At 38.5% G+C, this 27,960-nt stretch overlaps 1 protein-coding gene across 3 annotated transcripts in view; it reads left to right on the top strand.

Annotated features, from left to right (window-relative positions):
* Nucleotides 1-27,960, top strand: part of ROBO1 (roundabout guidance receptor 1) — a 769,638-nt gene that overhangs the window by 281,604 nt on the left and 460,074 nt on the right. The window lies entirely within an intron of this gene.

Here is a 27,960-nt window from a genome sequence, read left to right as displayed (position 1 = left end):
ACGCTGATCACCCTATCTCCTGAAAAGGACAAAAGCTGTTCCCACTGCTATAAATACTCAACTATCCAACGAACAGCAACAGAACGTGGACAGAGTTCCCACTCCATTTCTCTGAAAATGCCGCCACAGAGACTGGCGAAACATCAGGAAGAACAACCTTCAGAACACAGCCAAAGAGCCCGAAAAACCCACAACAACCATCAAAGGGATTTCTCTAGTTGCAATTTACTTTAGTATTATAAGTTGTAACCTAGAGTACATTCATTTGAAGCAATGGAACTTATGGAGGAGCTGACTTGACAAATCCTCATTAATTCAGTGAGGCTATTCTTTTTCTCACCTACTAAATAGGCAACAGGATTTTAGCCATTAAATAAATATAACACTAACATAGCATGTCTGTAAATGGCAGTCCTGGAGTCCTTTTGCTCACAGGGACTATGATCCAGCAAAGATATAAAGGGAGAAAATATTTTTGCCAACTTGCCCTGAAGCCTCACACCTCTGCTCTATCCTGGATGGTGCCCCAACTGTTGAGAGAAATTCTTGTTGCAATGTGCTGACAAATTGGAACTGACTTATAGTGACCCTAACAAAGGTTGCAAGGTGAGATATTTATGGAGTGATTTTACCAATTCCATACCCACAGTGTTTACATGGCTGAGGATTTGAACCCAGGCCTCCTGTGTCCTAGTGTCATATCCCTAGATAGGGTGCTTCCCCAGGAATCCTATAGAGATTGATAGACATCTTAGGCAAAGAACAGAAGCCTATGGTTCATCATAGCCAACAGTATCCCAGTAAAGGGTTAATCCCAAAATGAAACCAGATAATCATTAACAATCATTTCAAAATTCATCTGGGTATCTAAGTATAAGCATTTTCTTTGCTGCAATAATTCCAGGCAACTCCAAACTTATTGATTCTACAAGCCTTTTATTTTTTACAGAGTTTCTAGGTTCCATATTTCAAAACAGCAAGTGAAAAATTGAAAACAGTCATACAGTTGTAAGGTAACAGTAGGCAGAAGTACTTAAAATTGAAAAAGGCTGATAGTTATGTAAAACTGTAGGCACATAATTTTAAAATATATGAAAACTGACATTGAGCTTTAAGCAAATACTCAAGTCATGTTATATTAATGTTTCAAAAATATAGGAACATACATTTTAAAATATAGGAGCTTATAGCCCCAAAGGATAGAGAATACATCTCTACAACATCTGACTGAAAATCAAAAATATAAACTTCAAACACTGTAAAGGCTTTCTTAAATATGCATAAGGAAATACCAAAGTTTTTGTAATAAGAAAATATTGAATGAAAAGTATTTCTGAGCCTCTAAGCATTAGACGCACAAAAAAATCAATACATAATATTCTCGCCCAAATTAGCCAGGCTACAGTTTAAAGTCTATGTAATCCCTTGTTGATGATTTGGTGCCTCATATTTATCTTTTGGTTTTCTAACAACATGTTCTTGGTATCTCTTCCACCTTCCTAAGATGTCTTTATTTATTGTAAGGATTCTAATGTTGCATCTCAAGCTGCTCAAGAGAGAGAGGAAAACTCCATGGCAATTTATAGTTTATGTTTCATTTATTTAACTTGCTACAAGTTAAATGAAACAGTGGCTATACTTATAAGCAATGGCTATTGCTTTTTAGCTATGGTTCTTTATCTTTCTCACTTCTTAACACTAAAAGCAATGATATAAATATATTATATGTCATCCTCTGCTTTCAAGCACTTATTGTGTTTTTACAGTAATTATCCATTAGATGGCAGTGTAATATTAGCAGGAAGATTTGTCACTTTAAGGTTTGTGCATTCAGTGAATGCTCTTACGTAGTTCATCCCTTATTAACTTGGATCATTTACCCACATTTTATTTATTACAGTTCACCCCATTAAGGTATATAACAAAATCAGGTGTATTTGCCCATCATTTTATCCACTACACCACACTGAGTGTCATAGATGGGAAATGTTTAAAGGGTGCTGGAGGAGGAATATGGAAAACTGCTTCCCCTCCTTACATGACTGGCAGTATTCGAAGGACAGAACTCCACTTACAGCATGAATATTGGTATACATTCAATAAATTCACAGAATATCTAAATAAGTTCAAGAAACCACAAAGGCTTATAAAACAAAACTTCTGCCATTTCTGCATACTGAATTTCAAGATAAATTCCAAAAGTCCCTCAGAAGGATTGAAAAAAAAAGTCTTCACAACTGAAACTTGTGCCAGAAGTCAATTTTAGTTTTGGAAGGAATTGTTTCCACATCATTCTGCTTAATTTAGTTTCATAATATAATTCTCTCCAGATGCTTGGTCTATGACAATTAGCCATAGTGGCTGGGGAAACAAATCAGTTGCATCAAAATCCCAATTTATATCAGGTAGAAAGCACACTCCTAGGGGGAGAAAAAAGCATAAATGTTTTACTGTTCTGTATTTTAAGCTATAATGTTTAACATTTGTTTCTTTTTTATGTTCATATTGATAAAACATAATGCTGTTTATTTACAATTGTTAATTATTGTTTGTTTTGATTTATTTTGTTGTAAACTGCCCAGAGTGACCTTCAAAGCCAGATGGGCAATATGCATACATATATAACCATTCTACGGTGACCTGGATTCATTTTAATACAAATTTAAGCCGTGTTTTGAAATTGAACTAGCCATATGATCACTTCTAAGCACAGATAACTTCTACAATGATCAATTTATTAGTTACCCACAGACTGAATTATTGCAATATGATAACAGTTGTTTGAAGCTGTCCTAAATGATGGTCCAGAAAATGTGACAAATTGAAGCAGGTTGGTTGTTTTGTGGAAGAATCAATTACCAACACAGAACACCTCTGCTGAAAGTTGTACTGACTGTTTATGAGATAAGACAGTGGAGTGACTACTTGTCCTTTACATTTCTACCTTAAAATTAAAACATATGTTAATAATTGTGAGTTTTTGATACATGCTGCAAATATTTCTTTTTATCTAGACCTTCCCAGATGACTTTTTATTGATCAAGCATTACAGATTATCCTTTAAGATGTACATAGATGTGTTGAATCAGTTTGTGCTTGCATGTGTGTGTGTGTGTTTGTGTGTGTGTGTGTGTGTGTGTGTGTTGCAATTCAGTTTTTACAGTATATAATACTTAATTAAATTATTTTGTTAAGTGGCGTCTTGTAGCCTGGCCTCATAGATGCCCACGGCATTCCCATCTTTCCCATAGAGGCCATGGCCACAGCTTGAGGATTATTTGTGGTGGTACCCTGTTATGATGTCATTCCAAAGCATCATGGACATGGCCAGTGACACTCAGAGACTAAATAATTTGTGGGGAGGCAAGTAAAGAACACCACTTCAACAGCTATGAAGGAGGGATGGCTTTGGGAGCATTTTAGATGAGGAGGGCATCCTGCAGAGGGTTGTCTCCTTCACATTCATTAGTGCCCACCAGACAGCTATACCCAAGGCCTATTCCCATGGCCCCAGAAGTACATATCAGGCAAAGTGACTGTTCCTCCAAAGTTGCCAAGGTGGGGCAGCCAAACTCTCCCTCTTTAACAGTATAGATAACTTCCTCTGCCTGATGATACTATATTTCATAGCAGAATTGTGCACTTCTCTTGAGGACCAGAAGACAAGGTATGGAAGTGGCAAGGCAACTCGTGCACACAGCACAAATAAGTGTGGGGCACAACTCTCAATTAATCCCAGCCTAGCCAATTCCCAACACAGCACACTCACAAGTGCATTCCCTAGCAGCAACTCAAATGGCTGGGCTCAAGGTCCAACTACCCAATCCATGTGTTGAACTTACTTGATCTCTACCTCCTGTGGAATTAATAAAGACAATGAAGTGATATTTGTGTGGATGTTCCAAGAAGTCAAATAATGTGTAACTCTATTGAAGAGCTGCCTCATGTGATTCCTGGAGGGATGGCGGTTCCTGGTTTCACATGATGCTTCCCATTGAAATATGGTAGAACAAATACACTTATAATGTAATACTTAGATGATACATACATACATACATACATACATACATACATACATACATACATACATACATACATACATACATACATACATACATACATACATACATACATACATACATACATACATACATACATACATACATACATACAGTGGGAATACAGGCTGTACTACCACCACCACCGCCACCACTTCCATCAAAGACTTCATGGCACAGATCCCAGCTGTCAAGAAATTTCAGGCTGTGTGTACCAAAATCTCTGAGAAAATTTCAGCAAGGCTTTTTCTTGGCTTCTTGGAATTTCTTAGCATCCATAGGCTTTATTGTGGGGATGAAGTAGGCTCTTGCTGCGGTTTTGTGGGCAGCTTCTTTAAATTTTACACTTCAACTTTTATGTTATGCCCAGATATGAAAGTCTACCATGCAAACTGAAACAAATTTATACTTTACAGAGTGGGAACCACATGTTTTCCATTTCTGACATACATACACACAGTGGGGAGTTATGGCGAAACCTACGTCCCTGGTGTGCAGATCTGTATTACATAAGCAATGTTAAAAGCAACATTTATAGCATCCATGCTGTGCATAATGATCAAAAGTCCTGAAAATAAAATTTACTGAGTGTGGGATGCAGACTACATGCTTGAGTTCATTTTGTTAGTACAAAAAATGTATCTGTTTAGCACAGCTTGAAAAGCTAATCTTAAGAACAAATGTACATACAGTAGGACCCCAATATCCCTAGGGGATAGATACCAAGCCCCCTCATGGACATCAGAAACCATGGATAATAGTGACCCCTGTCTTCCAAATGCAAATACCTCCTAGATATGAATGATCAGAAGGCAAGGAGTGAAGTGCTGAGGAGTGCTTGAGCCACTGGCAGTGTGTCATATAGGAGGAAATGAGGACTCAGTTCCATACCTTGAAACAACTGCCAGGAGGGTGCACTGCTGTTGCCTGACCCAAAGAGGCAGACAAAGGGGATTACTAAGGAGCTGCCCATCATTTTGGACTGTGGTCAGGCATCATTAAGTGAAACTGCAGTAGCTGAAATAGCAGGTACGGAGATCCTGCTGTAACAGCTTACTGAAGCTACACATAGCTAAGCAGCTAAGAAGTCTCATTCCGCTTTCTTTTTGAGCAAGCCTGATTGGGAAGTCATTTCATGACGAACTGATAAAGTGAAACAAAAGAAGAATAGGGATTGAAGTATAATCACTTACCCCATAATAGTTATTTCTTGCCATCCACAAGATATTGTGGTCTATATAATGGACACTAATTTAATTTTTTGTGGTTGTCCAAAACAATTCTTTGTCCTTCTGAACTCAGTTGAGAGAAAGAACATCAGCCTGCTTTCCTTTCATGCTTTTAATAAAGTTTTCAGCAAAAATATTTGTATCAGTATGCACCCCCCCATCATGTTCCTTGACATTTTCTTTAGCATATTTCCAGTGCATATATGCCTTTGTCGTCAAAGCTTCTAGTGTTTCATATCCTCTTCTCTCAACTGTGTAAAGAGAGTATGATGTTTCGACAGGGAGTCACTGTGGGTGAAAAACTACCACTTTTATCTCTGAAGTAGGTCCTTCAGGCCTCAGAAGTGCTTAGCATAAGCCCCATGGACTATCCTGACCTTGGTTACTTTCCAAGTAACCAAGCATTGACGTTGTGCTTCCTTAGACAGCACAACAGCCTTGTAAAGTAGGACCTCTCAAATATAGTAGTAACTTAGTGACCATCTCCAACCTCCACTGAATTTAGATGTAAGTTCTGCTGTTCAAGAGACAAGTCATCTGTAAGAATTATATTTGTTTTAATTAAGAAAATAAAGATTCATTACCATACAGTTGTTGCACTTAACATATCCATCCATTACAATAGTTAAATAAAGCTGCTATTTCTAAATAAGATAAGAAACAACTAAAATCTAAGCTAAGTAATCATTTTGACTTCCAAGCTGGGCTATTCACCCCCCTTCCTCTTTTTAAAAGGCAAACCTTTTTTCTCTTACATTCTGCAAGCATTTCTCAATATGCCACTAACCAACATTTCACAGACACAATCATTTTTCTACATATCTAGGACCTCCTTCTTCCTGACACTGTCTATTTATCAACCAATTAATCGCAAGAAAGCTTAACACAATTCTCCACCCATACTGCACATGAGATTCACAGGAGTTTTATCTCGTTTCCAATTAAGCGGTATTCTTATTTGGTTTTCTTTTCTTCTAGGCCCCTTCGACCTTGCTTTATCTCTGCACCAGACAAGTAACTCTGCAAAAACAGTCTCACGCATTCCATTGCTTTTAACTCATCCTACACAGAACCTGACAGACTCCATCTTTATATGACTACAATCCCAAGTATCCTTCAATTCATTACAAACTGTATGGCTAAACAAAGGACAATTTAAACGTAGCGCAGTGAGGTATTATATGTCATTTCATGCAATACTCTCATTCACATGAAAGGATTGGGTTGTTTCTGGTCTAGAAACCACACTGCACCTCAAGAGACCCTATTTGACCGACCTCTCTTTAAAGGGAAAGGGAAAGGGAAAGGGAAAGGGAAAGGGAAAGGGAAAGGGAAAGGGAAAGGGAAAGGGAAAGGGAAAGGGAAAGGGAAAGGGAAAGGGAAAGGGAAAGAAAGAAAGAAAGAAAGAAAGAGAAAGAAAGAAAGAAAGAAAGAAGCCCTCCTTGTCCCCTATTTTCTTCTCTTTTCAAAAGGAAAATTTCAATTTTTTTAAGGTATAGCACATCAGTGTTGGCCTACTAGGCTTTAAAAAACATTGCTTCTTCTCTCTCCCACTCCACGGAGGCGCAGAGGAAGTTTTCAACTTCCCAAGCTACTAAACAGTATCAGGAAGCCGGAAGTGGATTGCTTTTCTTTTGATTTTTTCAATATTGTTTGATATTGATACTGAATGATATTGGGAAATTGAAAACTTCTACTTTCATTCAGTCCCAAAAATCGCACATTCTAGAATCAAACCAAAAGAAAATGATTGTACCCCCCCTTAAAAAGAGTAGCCCCGACAGGCAGCCTAAAAGGTGCAGGTAAGAATGTTTTAGGGATGGGCTGGTTCATACTGGCACTTAAGTCATTGGGAAAACTAGCAACCCAGCCTATTTGGGAGAAATCCCTATGTAGTCACATAGTTAATTAAAACAATTTATGGAGTAATTATAATCTTAACTAAATCTTCAACAATCTGGCCTTTTGTAATTTTCCAAGTTCTGCATTTTTCATACTATTGACACTTTGTTGCCCTCTTCTAAACTCATTTCTGTTTGCTTGTATCTTTCCTAAAGCATGGCATCCAGAAAAGGTTGCAGTTCTCCAGATTTCCGGATAAAGATGTTGATAAGCAATATCTTTTCCATCCAAAAGCCTTTGGTATTTCAGATATTTCGTTTCTTCAAGCTCTATAATTTATTTCTTTACTTGCCAAAACTTCAGCATTTGATCTGAATCAGTTTTAATAAGATCTGAAAGCATGGTGAATTAGCTTCCTAGAGCAAGAGAATTTTAGCATAAAGCAGTAACTGATCTTCTCCAATGTACTGCTTCTCAACTATCAATGTTCCATTTTGAACCATTACATTCTGTGACTGGTGAGAGATTGGCATTCAAGAAAATTTGCTTGTATACCAATATTTTTAGTGTACATAATGAATTCTGTGCCTTAGTGCTCTCTGAAGACATATGAACCTCCACAGCTGTGATTACAATCTCCATTTAACTTTCACATATAAACAGCAGTTGTATGGGAGGTCTGTATGGAAATCTGTTTCTCCCTTTTGGTCAAGTATACTAAATCTTCATAGCAGGAAAAGGAGCCTTAACTGATAAAGATAATGCAGCTATGACTACAAAGTACTTCATTATTGCTAGAGGCAGTTGTATGGCTAGACATTTATGATCTGAAACCAGCATATTACTATAGACGCAGCAAAATGTCTTGTTATTCCAAGGCATATGAAGAAAAAAAATACACTGATGCATAATTAAGTGCAATAACAATACACACTGGGAGAAATCAAATGTGGAGCCCGGGCTAAAATGGTGTAAATGCTCTTTTGTAATGCTTATAGGTATACTGCAAGTGCTACACTTGTGGGATCTTGCATTTTGGTCCACCTTGAACATTTATATTTGAATTCTTATTCAAAAGGGGAAAGCCTGGAGCCACTGTAAAGTGATACATGTTTTTTCAAACTTTGTCACAGTAAACCTGTGAACTTATCTAGGGACAGTTGAATGTGTTTCCCAGGAATGGGTTATACATAAAGAATATCATTAATCTGAGCATCTGCAAGTAGTTTCACAATGTGCACTTGTATACCCAGCCTCGAGGAGGAAGGAGACTTACTGAAGTGTTATCTGGAGTTTTCATGAGAACTTTGGGAAAGCTTCAGAAAAGTAAGGATTACCCTACATTGCAATGAAAAAATATTTCTTTGAAATTCCCCTTTTTGTCTCTAAAAGGGGCTGCCTCAGTTAAGTGCTGTAAGTGGATGCTGCACTTCTTCTTCGGTCATGAGTTAGGCTTGAATCTTCATTTTTGAAAGCCAATGGTGTCTTCCCTATTGAATGTCAGGGAAAATTAGATCTCATGCTTTGTGCATATGATAGAAGTAGCTTCACCATGCAGGCATACACATCCTTTCTCACCCTGAGAGATTTCAGAAAAATAAGTGGTAGATTTTTTTAAAGTACTGTACACTTTAAGAGCTTGAAAGGACATTTATTTTAGTATGGGTTTTGCCCCAACTCCCTTTCCGATTTCTTTCCTACAAATGCTGCCAAAGACTCATCATGTAGCAGACAGTGCCTTTAGCTATCTCACAGTACTACCTCCTTCCAATCCTTCTTAATCTTGCTTTGCTTCATCTCTTGTGTCCTCTTTTCTTCTTCACAGTAACCAATATCTTATTTATGGGTGAAAAGTGTTATCTACAATAGCTGTGCTCCACAATTAATTGTATTTCATTGTTCTGTTTGTTTGAACATGAAGAGAACTGTGAGCCTATAAACAGAATACGGCAGTGCATGGCAGTAACAGACATTGTCACGTTCCTGCCTGTCCCTTGGATCTGGGTGGACACCACAAAAATCAACATCAAAGCAAAGCAAAGTGTGCTGCTTATATAAAAAGCAAAGTAAAGCAAACCAAAGCAAAGTGTGCTGTCCCGTAGCACTTAAAGCATCCTCTGGGCAGTCTGCAATTCAATTCTGAAGGTGACACATTGTCCTCCAGCAAGCTGGGTACTCAATTTACTATTCTCAGAAGAATGAAAGGCTGAGTCAACCTTGAGCCAGCTACCTGTACCTGTTGAGATTGAACTCAGATCATGAGCAGATTATTGGCTGCAGTACTGCACTTTAACTACTATTGTTGTTGTTTAGTCATTAAGTTATGCCCCATGGACCAGAACACACCAGGCAATCCTGTCTTCCACTGCTTCCTGGAGTTGGGTCAAATTCAAATTGGTCACTTTGATGACACCGTTCAACCATCTCATCCTCTGTCATCACCTTCTCCTCTTGCCTTCACATTTTCCCAACATCAGGCTCTTTTCCAGGGAATCTTCTCTTCTCATGAAATGGCCAAAGTATTGGAGCCTCAGCTTCAGAATCTGTCCTTCCACTGAGCACTCAGGGTTAATTTCAGTGGTGGGATTCAGCAGGCCAACAAACGGTTCTGCAGAACCAATAATACATTAGCTACTGGTTCTGTAGAACTGGTGTGAACCTGCTGAATCCCACCACTGGCCAGGATCAGTGGTGGGATTCAGCAGGCCAACAAACGGTTCTGCAGAACCAATAATACATTAGCTACCGGTTCTGTAGAACTGGTGCGAACCTGCTGAATCCCACCACTGGTTAATTTCCTTCAGAATTGATAGGTTTGTTCTCTTTGCAATCCAGGGGACTCTCAAGAGTCTCCTCCAGCACCACAATTCAAAAGCATCAATTCTTCGGTGGTCAGCCTTCTTTATGCTTCAGCTCTCACTTCCATACATCACTACAGGAAAAACCATAGCTTCGACTATGCGGATCTTTGTCGGCAAGGTGATGTCTGTGCTTTTAAAGATTTTGTCTAGGTTTCTCATTGCTTTCCTCCAAAGAAGCAGGTGTCTTTTAATGTCGTAGCTGCTATCACCATCTGCGGTGATCATGGAGCCCAAGAAGGTAAAATCTGTCACTACTTCCATATCTTCCCCTTCTATATGCCTTCTATTAAATAGTTTGACTGGAATGCTATCACGTTTACTGGCCTTGTTGTCAGCCATGCTTTCAAAAGCCCACTTCACTCTCCAGGATGTCTGGCTCAAGGTCAGCAACCACACTATCTGGGTTGTCCAGGACATCCAGATCTTTCTGGTAATAATTCCTGTATATTCTTGCCACCTATTCTTGATATCTTCTGCTTCTGTGAGGTCCCTAACATTTTTGTCCTTTATCATGTCCTTCTTTGCACAAAAGGTTCCTTTAATATCTCCAACTTTCTTGAACAGATCTCTGGTTTTTCTCTTTCTATTATTTTCCACTGTTCATTTAAGAAGGCCCTCTTGTCCCTCCTTGCTATTCTTTGGAAGACAGTGTTCAATTTTCTGTAACTTTCCCTATCTCTCTTGCATTTTGTTTCCCTTCTCTTCTCTGCTATTTGTAAGGCCTCGTTGGACAGCCACTTTGCTTTCTTACATTTCCTTTTCTTTGGGATGGTTGTTGTTGCTGCCTCCTGTACAATGTTATGAGCCTCCATCCATAGTTCTTCAGTCAGTCGGTCCACCAAATCTGTTTCCTTCAATCTGTTTTTCACTTCCACTGTGTATTCATAAGGGATTTTGTTTAGATATCACTGTCTATTAAGGGATTTGGTTTAGATGTAGTTTACATTAGCTCAAACAAGGGGTACATCCATATTTCAGTTCATATTTGTTTGTCAATAAGTTGTATCTTTTCTCATAAAATATAACAGCCTTGATTAATGACCTTAATAAGTCTTGTATTTGAAGAAAAACCCAATGAATTCTTCAGTTTTTTACAGCCTTTGAATCACATTTAAACATAGAACGGTGTATCATTACATGTCTGGCACAAAGAATTAAAAACCTATTAGTGAACACTTGGTGTCTTCCCCAGGGATAACTGTTACTTGGAGGAGGAAGTTGATTTTGTGATTTGAGTACCAACCTCTGACATAGTTGGTGCCTGCAATTTTCTGTAATTTTCCAATGTTCATGCTGAAAACCTCATAGTTCCTGCTTATCTAAGCTTACCCAACTGAGATATATAGCAAGGGGTCATTGTCTGCATGTTACTGGAAGAGGGTTCCTATATAGGCAGCATTATGTATGTGGATAATATTGTTACAGAATTTCAAAGTTCAGCTGATATGCAGACTATCAGCCAAACAGAGGAAACTAGCCGAAGTTGTTAAGCACTAAATAGCAGAAAACAGCAGCAAACGTTTTCTCGCAGAAAAATTAAAATGTTCAGTTAGGGTGTTAAGCAGGAGATTCCTGTTCTAGGCAATGGAGCAGTTTGGTGAGGCACTGAAAGACAAGACTGATAAGTTTACTGGTTCTCCATACCCAGCTTTGTTGTATACACTCCCAAAAGCAAGCGCCAATGTGTGCTTGTCTAGGTGACTTTCCAGTTTCCCTCTAGATGTCTTTGCCACACACCAAATTTACCTAGACTTGACTTCCAGCTTTCCTATCTGCTTGCCTGTCAGTCTATGTCCTGTTCCCCTGTATTCTTGTGGCAGTTCCTTTAGACAGACAACTTGGTTTATAAAATCACCTTTCTAATATGCTAATATGCTTTCTGCTTCTTACATTTTGCTTCTGCTCTCCTGTGTTATCTAGAGCAGAATTCCCTCCTGACTCCACCCTTGATCCTGTCACAACGTTCACCAATATTATGGGTCTTCTTTGCTACTCATGAATGACCCTGACAAAAATTCTGGATTTAGGTAGAATCATCTGTGAAATAATCTAGAGGTAATTACCCTGTTTCCCCCCAAAATAAGTCCTAATCTGAAAATAAGCCCTAGCATGATTTTTTTTCAGGATGCTCGTAATATAAGCCCTACCCCAAAAATAAGCCACAGTTAAGTGAAACCCCGCCCTCTACCATTATGCAGCATTATGCAGCAACTAGAAGAAGATGACATGACTATATTTGAATAAATGTAGATTATTGTACATGAAAAAAAAATGCTCTGAAAAATAAGCCCTAATGCATTTTTGGAGCAAAAATTAATATAAGACCCTGTCTTATTTTCAGGGAAACATGGTATTTTGACAGTGTAGTCACCAAACATTCCTCTTAGAAGTGAACCAATAAAGGAAACCCAGCAAAGATCAATGAAAGCCCGCAGAATCTGGCACTAGTATGCTGGAACTGGTGTGCAAATGAGCTTCACAGAATTTGTTGCCTCTCTTTATATGGCACCTGAGTGCTACATTTTTGTGCTTAACAGACATCAATTAAGGTGAATAGAGTGAGGACAGGAATTACTCACCTATCAGTTATCATAAATTTGTAAGATAAGTGGCCTGCTGCTCTTTTCCAATTACACTGGTCTACAGCCAAAATGCTTCTGAAATAAATGTAGTCAAACTTTGTTGATTCGTGGTCACTGACAATGGAAAACGATGCTTAAAATTGTTGATTGGCTCTAGTTTTCAAGATATGCTATTGGGTCAATATATACAACCCTTGACTTGGGAATAGTGGAGGATAAGTGAGTTAAAAAAGGGAAGGGGTTTAAATTTAAACCACAAATTACTAAATTACATATTTGACTGAATCTATAACTGGGTTTGGACAGTGCTTGCTTTTTATGCAATTTTGTAGCCTGCAACAACATTAATTGAAGGATAAATGGCTGGAAGCTGTGAAACTCAGTTCCCATTGTTAATTGGTACTCAGGGTGTGATAACACAGTGAGAAAGGTACAAGTGTAATCACACCAGAAATAATCACTTTACCAGGAGCAATATCCCTTAAAATGATTATTCCATCTGTGGAAGCATTGCTCCATCCTGGCCCCAAAAAATAACAGTCTTTTTGCTGAACCAAAAAAGTCCACCTTGGACATAGAGGAGCACTAGAGCTGGAGCACTATTCCTTGTATGTTGTGTGTTCTCCATGAAATAGCTTGCAAGGGATGACATCAAAACAGTTCTCTGAAGAAACTGGTATAACAAAGGATCTGAACCGCACAGAAGATAACATGTCAAAGCCCAGCAATTATGGTTATGCCTTGTGGTATAGTAGTTACATAGAGGTGGAATATAGTGGAGGTGATGGCATTCCAGTTGAAATATTTAAAATCTTAAAAGATGACGCTGTTAAGGTGCTACACTCAATATGCCAGCAAGTTTGGAAAACTCAGGACTGGACTGAGGATTGGAAAAGATCAGTCTACATCCCAGTCTCAAAGAAGAGCAGTGCCAAAGAATGCTCCAACTACCGTACAATTGGACACATTTCACACACTAGCAAGGTTATGCTCAAAATCCTACAAGGTAGGCTTCAGCAGTATGTGGACTGAGAACTCCCAAAAGTACAAGCTGGATTTCGAATGGGCAGAGGAACTAGAGACCAAATTGCTAACATGCACTGGATTATAGAGAAAGCCAGAGAGTTCCAGAAAAACATGTACTTCTCCTTCATTGACTACGCAAAAGCCTTTGACTGTGTGGACCACAGCAAACTATGGCAGGTTCTTAAAGAAACAGGAATGCTTGATCACCTTATCTATCTCCTGAGAAATCTGTATGTGGCATAAGTAACAGTAAGAATTGGATATGGAACAACTGACTGGTTCAAAATTGGGAAAGGAGTACGACAAGGCTGTATATTGTCTCCCTGCTTATTTCACCTATATGCAGAATACATCATGGGAAAGGTGGGACTGGAGGAATCCCTAGCCAGAATTAAGATTGCCTGAAGAAATATCAACGACCTCAGATATGCAGATGATACCACTTTGATGGCAGAAAGTGAGGAGGAATTAAAGAGCCTCTTAATGAGGGTGAAAGAGGAGAGTGCAAAAATGTTCCGAAGGAAGTAGCTCTCTATGTGCCAAGGGTAGCTGGAATGAGTGTGGAAGTAATGGGCTAGTGCACACTCTCTTCAGGTGTTAACTGTAGTCAGATTCTGAATGCCTAGTCAGTAGGCTCAATATTATTAACTCTGAAGGACAGTGCTTCTCAGATACAGCATTATTCTCTCCTAGCTGTGCCTGATGTTCTCCAGTGGTGAATCCCATTTTGTTTTCAAAATCAGATAACAGCTGTGTGTGTTTAGGGTGGAAGGAAGTAGCTCTAGTACCTTGTGCAAGAAACGTATGCATGCAAGAAAGAAGGAACTGGAAAGGAGGATGAGAACAAGGGGATACATAGTCCCAGTAGTATTTCATTTAATGGTAGGTGAAAAAAAATATTCCAAAAGGGCTAGGGAGGAACTAAAGAGAAATCTAGTTATTTTAAGTCTTTCTTTATGTCATAGAAAGGAATTAAACTAAAAGGTGAAAAATGGGAGAAGGAGAAATAAGATTTGAAAGTGACAAACAGCAAAAAAAAAAAAAAATACACAAACACCTATAGTCCTTGAAAAGCAGAGGATGACTGTGCTCAGCAAGCACATTACAATTTTATACAGAGGCAAGACATGTTTGACAGAGATATTGGGCTTGAGCAGAAGAAATTTTTTAGATTGTTTAGGTGAAAAATTCTTTTTGAAGTCGTCTAAATTTTTTTAACATGACCTAAGAGGTAGTTGTGTTAAAGTGTATGTTATGCATACCCACTTTATTCCAACCCACACACTAAGTGAATGACCTATCAAACAAAGCATCAGATGAAGCATGCACATCTTAAGCTTTGGCATTTTTCAGTGAAGGTGTTGAACTGTGAATGGCTATTATGAACTCAGTCAATCAGTGTCTTGCTGGTGGAGTATTGAAACACTTTTCTTGCCTATAGCTGTCACTTGTTCTTTAATCCACTGTGAATAAAACTGACATGACAGATGCAGGGTGGGTGGACCTGCTTCACATTTTTCACAGCACTAAAAAATCTGAATTTGCTCTGGAATGTATGTTTCCAGTATAAAGCAGGTTGAGAAAGAAGGAAAATTACAGACCACTCAGGTTGGTTTTGGAAATACTGAAGAAGGAATAGAAAAGTGATTCTTTATCCTTCAAAATTAGTTTGGATTGTTAATTTAAATGCCAGACTGTTCTTTCTTACTTCTCATTTAGTAGTATGTAATAGCAGACATTGACTAGGGGTAAGATGGATCTATCTCATTTTATTTGGAGGATTCAGAGATGTCTAGTTCTGATATTCAATATTATTTGCCTTCCACATGTAGTGTGTAAAGCATCACTTCCATCAGATGAAGATTTCCCAGTCGTTTTCTCCTCAGAATTTGCCCTCCTCTTTTTTAAATTGCAAATGAAAATGAATTCTACTGGTTCTCTCTCTCTCTCTCTCTCTCTCTCTCACACACACACACACACACACACACACACACACACACACACACACACTCTAACACACTCTTAACACACTTTTTTTCTCATTTTGTGCTAGCATTACTTCAAGGTACAATCCAAAACAATTAACTAGGTAGTTGTCTATATTTATAAAATATTTAAATAAATCATACAGATTAACTCAATGTTTTACTTGCATATAATCCTGAAATTGCTTTTGTTAAAAATGCAATATATACCAGAGCTTGCAAGTTTTTGCTTCTATAGAATATGGTGACAGGTTAAAACATTTCTCTGTGCCTCAGCATACTGTGGTAAAAATTCTGGATGTTGGAAGAAGATAACTGTCAGCCAAATTGAGAGAACAACCAAGAATTCGAAACATAAGACCTGCACACATGGATTGGCTCTGCCTACCTACAAGGTGAGGGAAAACAGGTTAGTTTAACCAGTAGTACTGTCATGATAAGATCTCCGTGAAAAATCTCAACTGCCATTTGCATGAAAGAGCAGGAGGAGCCTGAATGTGACAGGGATGGCTTAACTATCTTATAAAAGGTTCTGAACTAACACATGTTAACATCTAAACAAGGAGTCCTATAAGACCATTAATTCTGATCTCTGGAATTATTTAACAGTATTACTGAATAGTATGATGTAGTGAACAGAGTAATGGACAAGGACTCAGGGAGGCCTGGGTTTGAATTCCCGCTCAGTCATGGAAGTTCACTGGGGGAATGGAATGGGAAAAGCCACTCTTTATCTCACTTACGTAAAAAGCCCTATTAGAGTCACTGTAAGTTGGTTCTGACTTGATGATACATAACAAGTGAACTTGAGGCTTACAAGATTGCCTTCTATCTGAATGGAGAGGGTTTTGCCTTAATGTGTTTCCTTTTTTAAATAAGGAACCACTTTTGATGTGCTTTTACTGTGGGCCTGTATAGAATAATTTTAAAGTTTTAGTGCTAAATCCACGAATTATTTATATCCTGGCTCACTTTCTAGGCAGGATCCTGTTTATGGCTTCATAGAACAATCCCAAATGAGACAATAAAAAGTAGGAGGAAAATAGATCTATCACATCACTTGCTGTTTTTCCATCTCACACTGGTAAGAGTCAAAGAGGGCATTTTCCCACACACATACATGTTCCCTAGGATCTTTTTCTCTCTTTCTGTCTGTCTTTCTCTGTGTGTATATCTGATTAATTGCTGTTGGCAACAAATGGAGGGGCAGTAAATGGGTGCGGATCTAGTATATTCCAAAATAGTTTTGACCTGTACTTAGAATGCATTTTTAGGCCCTTGCATTCGCTACTGCTTATTGTAAAAAAAAATATATTGGTAAGTTTCTTTTTGGTGACCTTTTCATGGTTGCAGTTTAGAAGCTTTATAGTAGCAGAACTGTCATTGCAAGTCAGTGGTGGGATACCTCTGCCAGCCCTCAGCTTTCTCAGCAAAAAGTGACTCACCAAAGAGTTACAAGTCTGGTATTGTTCAGCAATTTTATAAATAAATTATGTAAAGGAATAGAGGATATGGTCATCAGATTTTCAGTTAACACAAAACTGGAAAGGTACTTAGTATTTCAGAAGACAAATCCAGGATTAAATATGACATTAAGAGACCGAAGAACCGAAGTGACAGACATGGAAGAAAATGGTCTCTCAGATAACCTGTTTCTAAGCCATTTAAGACGTTCTGTATCATGAATAGCACACTAAACCTGTGAATTGCTAATCAAATTGTTCTTAGATTAAGTTATATCTAGATCTGGAACATTTTCCTTATAATCATTTATAGTGGTACAAAGGTTTAACATAGAAAAGGGTGATCATGTGACAACACAGAAAGTATTTGGTGAGATCCAATGGCATAATTACACCAATGTAATACCAATTAATATAAATTTCTGGTGTGAATTGTTACTAGTTAAGAAGCAAGTATAAGCATTGGATATCCCATGCCAAGTCATATGACAGCACGTGCTTAGGCCAATGATTTAACAGTGAAAATTTATGCTAATAGATTTACACTGATGTGCATAAGTAATAGGATTCTGGCCATTGTTCTTCATAGTGCTACATTTTTATACTGAGGTGATAAATAAATGTGTCTTATTTTTCGTGCCAACCCTAAATCACTGACATGGGTGAAAACCTCATTGATTTCATGTAATTTAATCCAAGTAAATTGTGCTTAGAACTGCAACTTCGGTGTACTATGGTATTTGTACTTTTTTTTAGTATACCACCTTTTCCTTAATAAAATCATTCTTTCATTGTCACTATTTGATGTTGCTTTCCGTACTCCAAAATTGTCACTGCGGGGGTTGGGGGGGGGAGAGAAAGAAGCCTCTGAAGTTCTTTTGCCTTCTTTTGTTGAAGTTTCACCAAGTCATTCTGAGATAAATGGAATTTTCTTCTTCAATCTGAGGCTTAATTATAGTAATTAGTCTTTGCAATTTGTAAAGTTTGGCAGTCAGTTCAACCCCTAATATGCATAAACCTCTTTCTGTTACAAATTGAGTAGGTTTAATCAGTTTTAGAAAAGCAGTCAGAGCCCTACTATGCCTACATGATATATTCTTAGATTTTCCAGATCGGTTGTTATTTCAAACTCAGCTACATCATTAGCAGTGCTTCAATTTTTTTAAATATTTATGAAGCTTTCATTTTAGCATTAATCCTCAGCATCTGTGATTATGATGGGCACTTTGGGAATCTGTCTATTGTATGTCTGCTGAGAATGAAAAGCCCGACAGTTCCTGGCAGTAAATTAACCCTCACAATACCGCTTGGTGCCAAACATCTTTAGAAATGTTGCCTTCTGTTGCGTTCTTTTCTCTCCAGATTTCACAGTAATGTCTGATTCCCTGAGCAGACATAAGCTTCATTTCATCCTGACAGCCATCTGTGGCACTGAGGTGCTCCACTCCCCCCTTTTTTTCATTCAAGGACTTTAGCTGCCTGCCTTTTGATAGAATGACTATGTTAATGAAATGGCAGGGGTGGAAATGATGTCCACAGAAAGTAACCCAGAGGCATTTTAAGTTTCTGTGAAGGAGAGGAAACCAATAAACATCATAGTAGTTCTTGCCATTATGGTGTAGAAAGCCAAGTTCTATCAGGTCCAGACTATTTTGCTTCCCAAAGTAGAGCTCAAATGGTGCCCTCCCAGGGTCAACACTTTTGAAAGCCTTGATGTACCACTGGCACACTAATTCCTGCCCTTATTTCCCTCTTTTATTGTACCACTTGAAAACATGTTGCTTCACCTTGCTAAACCATGTGCTTAACCTATAGATACATTTGATGCATACTGTTAGGGCACAAGACAGTATACTAATTCTCTTCCTGATTCTTGTAATGTTTTGGAAGTAGCATGGCTCAGGAAAAGGGAATCCAAGAATATTCTCAGTTAAAACAAGCTGTCAAAACATCATTGGCCTGGAAGCCTAATTCCAAATTGGGACAAATCTGTGAGGCCAAATGCCGATATAGCTGGGCTAAGAGTATGGGGAAGGACAGAGCAAATTTGGCTAAAGCATAGTGAAATGAAATGAAATTCTTACCAATTTGATTATTTTCTCACAAATCATATAATGCAGATCAACTCAGAAGCAAGCCTGAGCAGGCCAGTTTTCTATTGGATTAATAATTTGGGAGTTAATTTCTTTTAATTTGTGGAGTATAAAATACAAAAAATCAACTGCAACCCAAGGGATACATGAAAGGGAATAGCTAAATGTCCCAGCTTCCACCCAGTCCTTTTACCAGTCCTTGGTATGTAAAAAAAAAAATCACTCTACTAGTGACTTAAGTAGAAAGGAGAATCATTTTTAATTACAGTTAGAGAAATAAAAGAGTTAAAAGAAAAAAGGATGGACTCTCTCCCATGTTAAAAAAAAGAGAGGTCTTCCATAATAACTGCATGGTCCAGAGGTCAGGAAGGAAGAGAGAACAACAAACAATAGAAGCAAGCAAACAGGAAGAGGGGTTGGGGGCCTGCTTCAGGCCCAGGAAAAATATTTTTGTTATTTGGTTAGTAGCAAAGCATAATTATGTTAAGCTGTGAAGCCCCCTTCCCACTGAAACCTAGTGTTAGGCTGCTTGCAAGATTGTTATTTTCCCAACATTTTCTTGCCTGCAAAAGCATATCTTAGTTCTATCAGTTACAGATGATATTCAGTACATTCTGTGCTAAGTTCTGGAAAGGACTGGTGTTCCAGTGGAACTGATCTAACAGAATATTAAATAAGGAATAAAGGCTTGGTTAAGTAAAAGCTCTGGGACAGTGGAGGTAACAGTTGGGCCACACTTCTGCCAAAAACCCGCCCCTGTCTGGCTAGATAGGTCAGTAAGTTGGACAGCTGGCTACATAGCCAGAAGTTGGAAGTTTGATTTCTAAACATTACGGGTCAAGTCCTAAATGTTTGCAGATGATATGCAATGTTTAGGAAATCACTGATTTCTGAATTTCATGAAGCAAATTAGCTGCTATTGGCAATTGTTTTAAACTGGTAAACAAAGATTTTGGAACAATGCCAGTTGCTGAAATTAGTGTGAGAAGGGAGATGACCTGATCTTGTTTTTGTTTTTTAATTTATTGCCCGCATTTCTGATGTTCTTCTGTAAGAATGTTTTTCTTTGTTGCTTATCGAGAAATATAATATCCAGTTGATTAAAATCAACTATTTTATCCATGATAACTTGTTTATCCAAATACAGTATTGCAGTTTCATTGTGTGGAATGTGTACTAAGGACAGTTATATTTATTAGGCTGCTAACAGTCATACAATCAGATTTTAAAAATACTAAAACAAAACCACTCACGAAACTATTAATAAAACTCTAGCATTCTCAAGTAAAGTACAAAAAAGCTAAATATTAAAAAAGCTGGGAAATGTAATTAAAGCATATGAATAAAGAGAAGCAATACATCCAGTCAATAACCCCGGGAAACCAGCTTTGATAAGCAAAGGTTAGAATGAAAGGTTTTTCTCCTGCTAGTGAAAAAGCTATAGGAATGGATCAGTGTATCCTCCTATGGAGGTGCTGCAGGACCTGGAAATGGCCACCAAAGTCCTTTCTCTTATACCTATCACCCACGAAGGGTGCTAGGACCAAGAAAAGAGCCTCTTCCAAGGCTTCCAAGAATCTTAATATCTAGTCAGGATCAAAGAGAGAATATTGTTTTTCAACTAGCCTGTTCCCAACCTGTGCAGTGTTTTATAGGTGATAACCAGTACCTTGAACTGTTTCTGGAGACTGTTCTAATGGGAGAGAGTCACTTGTTCCTCATAATATGGTTTTGTCAGTAGTCTAGCTGGAACAATACAGACTCACTCACATTTGTGTTTCATTTTCTATTTCCCTTTAACATTTTTCAAATGCCATCCTATGTAGAGTACATTACAATACTCTTATTAAAATGCAACTAAGCCACAAGTCATTGTTACCAAATTAGACCTCTTTACAAAAGTTTGTGTTTAAGGGACACCCTTTGCAGACATAGGTGAGATTGCCCTGCACTTCCTCTCCAGGTCACTAATAACACAGCACCAGTATGCAGTAATAACTACATTACAGAGAATTATAAACAGGCAGAAAGTTGTAAATAACACAGGAATTGTAGGTGATGTAAAATAAATTGTAAATGCATGAAAGGCAACAGCTTGGATTTGCTACAGTGCAACAGCTTTAGCACAACATAATGAATGGATCCCAGCAATGGGTGACCCACAGGCCAACCAATGCAATCCTTGCAGTCCCTCCTGGGCAACCATGTAATGGTTGAATACTAAGTGGGTATGAATGCTCTCTGGGCATGAGACCACTAAGGGGCAGCCCACTGCCAGCTTCCATGGAGGACTGTGGCAGCCCTCCTGAGTTGAGTCCACTACTCCCTGATCCCACGGGATGAGATCTGCTATCTCAGATAAGGCCGACCAACTGTCTTCCTTGCCCAGGATCCACTCCTGTACTCAAATTCGCTGCCACTCCCCTGCAATCAGTGACACTGTGACAGATTCAAGATTATACAACTTAAAACACTATATATAATGCACAAAAAATAGGGAGAGTAGGTTGGAGAAGAACAACAGTAGCAGACTGCTGGAGCTTTAGCTGGAGCTGTTCCTTATGGTTTCCAGTTAGGCTGGAAAGGAAACCTCCTATCTCTGGTCTGCCTCGGAAGATCGCACCCATCACACGTCAGCCAGTCCAATCACCACTGGCTGGATCCCCTTATCCCTAGGCTGCCCCAACCCTGGCACAAGATAGCCTGGTATAGAACCAGCACCCATGTCTGGGCAAACATAGTGGCCAGCTCCCACACTCTGGGTCTCACTGGTCTCCAGGTCATTGTACCAAGCTGACCTGCACTAACAGTGCAAGCATCCTGTGGTCTGAGTATCCAGATACAGGGCTGAATTTAGGAAAACAGCCAAACTGTGCTTTCAGGGTGAGTGTAATGGCCTACACACACACCTACCATGGGCTAGAAATGTAAAAACACTTGCTGAATTTTTCATTTTTAACAAGATACTGTACATCAATAAGAAATTGACAAGTCCTGAAAAATTACTTGCCTCTGTATGAAAGCAAAAGAATGCTATTTTTTCTCATTAAGGTTTCTAAACTGTATTGTACAAAATTAGTGTTTTTCCCCTTAAAACTTACAACAAGCACAGGACAACTTCTTGATTGTTTAAAAAGATAGAAACAAGCATTTTGATTCTTTTAATCCTTAAAAGACCTGCAGTGATGCAGCAGATACAATTGTTTTGCACAATGGTGTGTTTAATTTGTGTTAAAGTACTGTTTGCATTGACGTTCTTTGCTGCCTCAGGTCCTTGCAAAGAGAAGGGCAGGCTAAAAATCCTTTAAATAAATATTTGTGCATATTTGCATATACAAAAATTAGTTCCTATTCTCTTCTCTTGTTGAGAACTCCACAAAATACCACACACTGTTGTGAGCCAAAGATAATAACTCTGCAGTTACCCATTCTCATGTGCAAAAGTAAGACAAGCAAGAATTCCCTGGTTTCTATTTAAACAGTCCAGAAATGCTTCTGCCATGTTTCAGTAAACCCACAGTTCGTTTACCCTCATCCAGTCCATTACTGACATCAGATACTGTGAGAAAGGAGATATAGTATTGCTATTATCCTCATAGTGGTGATGTTTCATGAAAAATAAAGCACACACATACAAATCGGTCAGGCTAGATAATTATTACACATGAACATCTCCAGGAAATGAGGAGACATGTATCTACCAAACACTGGTCAAGGGTTGGTTTCAGGGTTAAGGAGATATAAGTCTCAGCTGTCTCTAAATTTTGCAAATACACAGAACATAAGCCATGCTGAAATTCTGTTGTCATTGCCTTCTCTTTCTATTTGTGTGTAGCACAAAAACATCTATATTTGTGTGTATCATATTTTGAGACTTCTGTTTCTTTTTTCTTCAGTTTAATAAAAATGACCCGCATGTTGTGTGGGGTTTGCATATTTTATTATATTTTCTGAACTTTCATTTATTCACAACCTCACTATATCATTTATCAGAGGTCAAATTTTAATATAAATAAAAAACAGTTAGTCTTGTCTTTAAAACGGAGTTGGAATGTGACTTAAGGAAGACATTCTCCAAGACACACCTACCTTCTTTGTGGTACAATATCTGTTTAAGATGCCATTGAACCTACACTATATGTTCTGGTAATTCACCTAAACCTAAAGTGAAGTGAATTAAAGCTTAAATTAGAATGATTCATTAGTCTGATTTAAGCTTTAAAGCACCTGCAAGATGTTAGCAAGAATAGCAAGGAGAGACAAGACGGCCTTCTTAAATGAACAATGCAAAGAAATAGAGGAAAATAATAGAAAGGGAAAAACTAGAGATCTGTTCAACAAAATTGGAGCTATTAAAGGAACATTTTGTACAAAGATGGGCATGATAAAGGACAAAAATGAGAGGGACCTAACGGAAGCAGAAGACATCAACAAGATGTGGCAAGAATACACAGCAGCATTATACCAGAAAAATCTGGATGTCCCAGACAACCCAGATAGTGTGGTTGTTGACCTTGAGCCAGACATCCTGGAGAGTGAAGTCAAGTGGGCCTTAGAAAGCTTGGCTAACAAGAAGAGCAGTGGAGGTGACGGCATTCCAGTTAAATTATTTTAAATCCTAAAAGATGATGCTGTTAAGAGAGGAGGAATTAAAGAACCTCTTAATGAGGGTGAAAGAGGAGAGTGCAAAAATATTTATTTATTTATTTATTTATTTATTTATTTATTTATTTATTTATTTATTTATTTATTTATTTGATTTATATCCCACTCATCTGGTCAAATCAACCACTCTGAGCGGCTTCCATAAAAAGTATACAGTGACGCATAAAAAATTTTTCAGATAAAACATCCTGGAGAGTGAAGTCAAGTGGGCCTTAGAAAGCATGGTTAACAACAAGGCCAGTGGAGGTGATGGCATTCCAGTTGAACTATTAAAATCTTAAAAGATGATACTGTTAAGGTGCTACAGCCAATACGCCAGCAAGTTTGGAAAACCCAGGACTGGCCTGAGGATTGGAAAAGATCTGTCTACGTCATAATCCCAAAGAAGGGCAGTGCCAAAGAATGCTTCAACTACCGTACAATTGCACTCATTTCACACACTAGCAAGGTTATGCTCAAAATCCTACAAGGCAGGCTTCAGCAGTATGTGAACTGAGAACTCCCAGAAGTACAAGCTGGATTCCGAAGGGGCAGAGGAACTCGAGACCAAATTGCCAACATGCGCTGGATTATGGAGAAAGCCAGAGAGTTCCAGAAAAACATCTACTTATTTCATTGACTACGCAAAAGCCTTTGACTGTGTGGACCACAGCAAACTATGACAAGTTCTTAAAGAAAGAGGAGTGCCTGACCACCTTATCTATTTCCTGACAAACCTATATGTGGAACAGGAAGCACCAGTTAGAACTGGATATGGAAGAACTGATTGGTTCATAATTGGGAGAGGAGAACGACAAGGCTGTGTATTGTCCCCCAGCTTATTTAACTTATATACAGAATACATCATGTGAAAGGCTGGACTGGAGGAATCCCAAAATGGAATTGAGATTGCCGGAAGAAATATCAACAACCTTAGATATGCAGATGATACCACTCTGAGGGCAGAAAGTGAGGAGGAATTAAAGAACCTCTTAATGAGGGTGAAAGAGGAGCACGCCAAAAACGGTCTGAAGCTCAACATAAAAAAACGTACGATCATGGCCACAGGTCCCATCACCTCCTGGCAAATAGAAGGGGAACATATAGAGGTAGTGACAGATTTTACTTTCCTAGGCTCCATGATCACTACAGATGGGGACAGCAGCCAGAAAAGTAAAAGATGCCTGTTTCTCGGGAAGAAAGCAATGACAAACCTAGACAGCATCTTAAAAAGCAGAGACATCACCTTGCCAACAAAGGTCCATATAGTCAAAGCTATGTTTTTTTCAGCAGTGATGTATGAAAGTGAGAGCTGGACCATAAAGAAGGCTGATCACCGAAGAATTGATGCTTTTTATTTGTGGTGCTGAAGGAGACTCTTGAGAGACCCCTGGACTGCAAAGAGAACAAACCTCTCCATTTTGAAAGAAATCAACCCAGAGTGCTCCCTGGAAGGACAGATCCTGAAGCTGAGGCTCCAATACTTTGGCCATCTCATGAGAAGAAAAGACTCCCTGGAAAAGACCCTGATGTTTGGAAAGTGTGAGGGCAGGAGGAGAAGGGGATGACAGAGGACAAGATGGTTGGACAGTGTCACAGAAGCTACCAACATAAATTTGACCCAACTCTGGGAGGCAGTAGAAGACAGGAGGGCCTGGCGTGTTCTGGTCCATGGGGTCACAAAGAGTCGGACATGACTTAATGACTAAACAACAACAACAAGTTGTTAAAAGTAACAAGATGGCAAAATGTTATATTTGTGCTGAGGAAACCTTGGATTTTCTTTGTTGGCATTTAAGAGAAATCTAGTTTTAAAATATTTCCAACCAATTTCCATTCACATAGAGAGTATGTTTGATATTCTTGACTACAAACATGCAAGACCAGGTATGGGGAGAATAGAGAAACTGAGATATTTTCAATCTCAGAAATCCCAAACATCACTCCAAAAGATGTTACAGGTTTTTAGAACATTCATTGAAAAGGACATGTTGGTTTGTTTATGCCTAGAAATACAGTTAAGCTGTGGAAACCACAAGGTGGGATCTGTTGCCATAATGGGTTGATGAACCAGTAATACAGGTTGAACGTTTGACATACATAAATAGTTCTTTGAATACAGAGATTGAGTTGAAGCTTATCTATGTATGCTGTTAGCTTGCAACATGTAAGATGAAGGTAATTTCATGAGCACAGTTTGCTGTCCTCTGAGGATGCCGGCCACGGAGACTGGCGAAACGTTAGGAAGAACCACCTTCAGAACACGGCCAAGAAGCCCGAAAAACCCACAACAACCAGTAATTTCATATCCTTTTACCTTTGGAAAGGATAATACATGGCCATGAAAATGTTGGCATAAAACAGAGTTGTCAGTACCCATTGAATTGCTGTACGTGGTCATACTCTGTGCTCAAACTTTCTTTTTTATCTCACTGCTTAAAATGTCCCTTTTTATAATCATGGATATATACAACTCAGATAAAACATTGTGTCTTAAGATGTTTTAGTTCATGAAAGTTTATTGCATCATGAATTTGATAGTCTCTAAAAGCCACAAGATTCATTGTGGGCTTTGCTGAAATTAACTAACATTGCTGCCATTTAATTTAAATGCAACATTGCCAGCATAGTGACAATAGCTTAGGAAAGGTAACGTTTTAAAAATAAATACAGACAGTTCCAGTCAATGAAATGCTAGCACTGCAAAAGCAAACTAATGAGTGTTTTGGCTGCTGTTGTGTTTCTAAACCTTTGGCACCAGCTGAATACATTGTTTAGAAAACTTTTTTTATGATTTTATTGGTGCATTCACCAGTGTCAATGACATAAATTTATCTTGCTTTAGCAAATCAGGAGATTTTTTTTTCTGCTACGTTTTTTTCTTTTTGGCAACACAGACGGGGGAACACAGCAACGAAGGTTCCACTCAGGCGCCTGATAAACGAATGGGTTGCTTCATCCATTTAGACCAGCTTGTTGAGTTGGCAAAGAGCCTTGGTCAAGTAATACAACCCATGCTTCTGCCATTTGTTAATTCTGCATAATTAAACACCAATTATACATAGCATTGTTTCATACCAGGCTCCTCAGCTGGCTTTTCTTTATTATGGTTTTACGCCATTTTCTCTCCTTATTACCAAAAATTACTGTGTATTTGTTATTCTAATGAGAAGATTTAAAGGAAATCATATTTTTCTAAAGACATAATGGTAGTTGATTGTGAAAGATGGTGCTTATTTCATGAGCGACACATTGCACTTAATAGGTGTTTTTGCTCTTTTGTCTTTATGTATGTGAGAATTCTGTAGGGTAATAATGCAGGTCTTTTTTCAAAACAAATCCTTGAGTGCATATATAATTGGGAGAGTACATAAGCTCACAGTAGTGCTAACTGTTGCCAGGCATCTGGCTGAAAAATCAGAAGGTTGCAAATTTAGATATAGAGTTCTAATTCGAATATCCTAACTCATTAATCAATGAATAAATCCCGTAACCATTTTTTTAAACAAGTTAGGCATATGTTTAAGGTTGCATTTTATCATGCTGAACCTGAAACTGATTGTGCCAGAATAGTCAAATGTAAACTGATTAGCTTACTTTGACTAAAATCCAAGTGGTCAGGCTCATTGCATGACAGCACATGGCAGCATCAATTGCTACTGTAGCCTTTCTCATTGTGATCTGGACACAAACCAGAGCTCATACAGTCTTTGAAGAAATCAGCCACTTCATCCAAATCTACATATTACTTGCAAAGGCAAGGCAGAGCCTTGTTAAGTAAGGCTTAAGTCTGTATATTTGCCAAGGAAGAAGGTGGAGGAGCACAGGAACAATACTTGCCTTATACACATCCTGCATCTGCTGATTGTGAATGAACTCTTTACTAATAAATAGGCTATTACAGTATAAATGGATTTATTGGCAGTTCCTGTTTGCACAATCTGTCCACTTTTTCAGGTGTAGATCATACCAGCAACACCTCTCCCCATACCCTCCTAAGAATAAATTACTCTTGTAGCATCCTCTGGTGTTTCTGCTCCCATCTGTTTCTCTGTGTGTGTGTCTGTGGCATACCACTTAGACTAACCAGTTCTGTTGTTGTTGCAAAGTGCTTCTTTTTTGTACCTCTTCACCACAGCTCCTCTTACATGTTTTCAGAGTCTCAAGATAAGAGTGA

The sequence above is a fragment of the Pogona vitticeps genome, chromosome 3, assembly GCF_051106095.1.
Source record: "Pogona vitticeps strain Pit_001003342236 chromosome 3, PviZW2.1, whole genome shotgun sequence".
Lineage (NCBI taxonomy): Eukaryota > Metazoa > Chordata > Lepidosauria > Squamata > Agamidae > Pogona > Pogona vitticeps.
The sequence above is the reverse complement of the archived record's forward strand: the minus strand, read 5'-3'. Positions and strand labels throughout refer to the sequence as shown.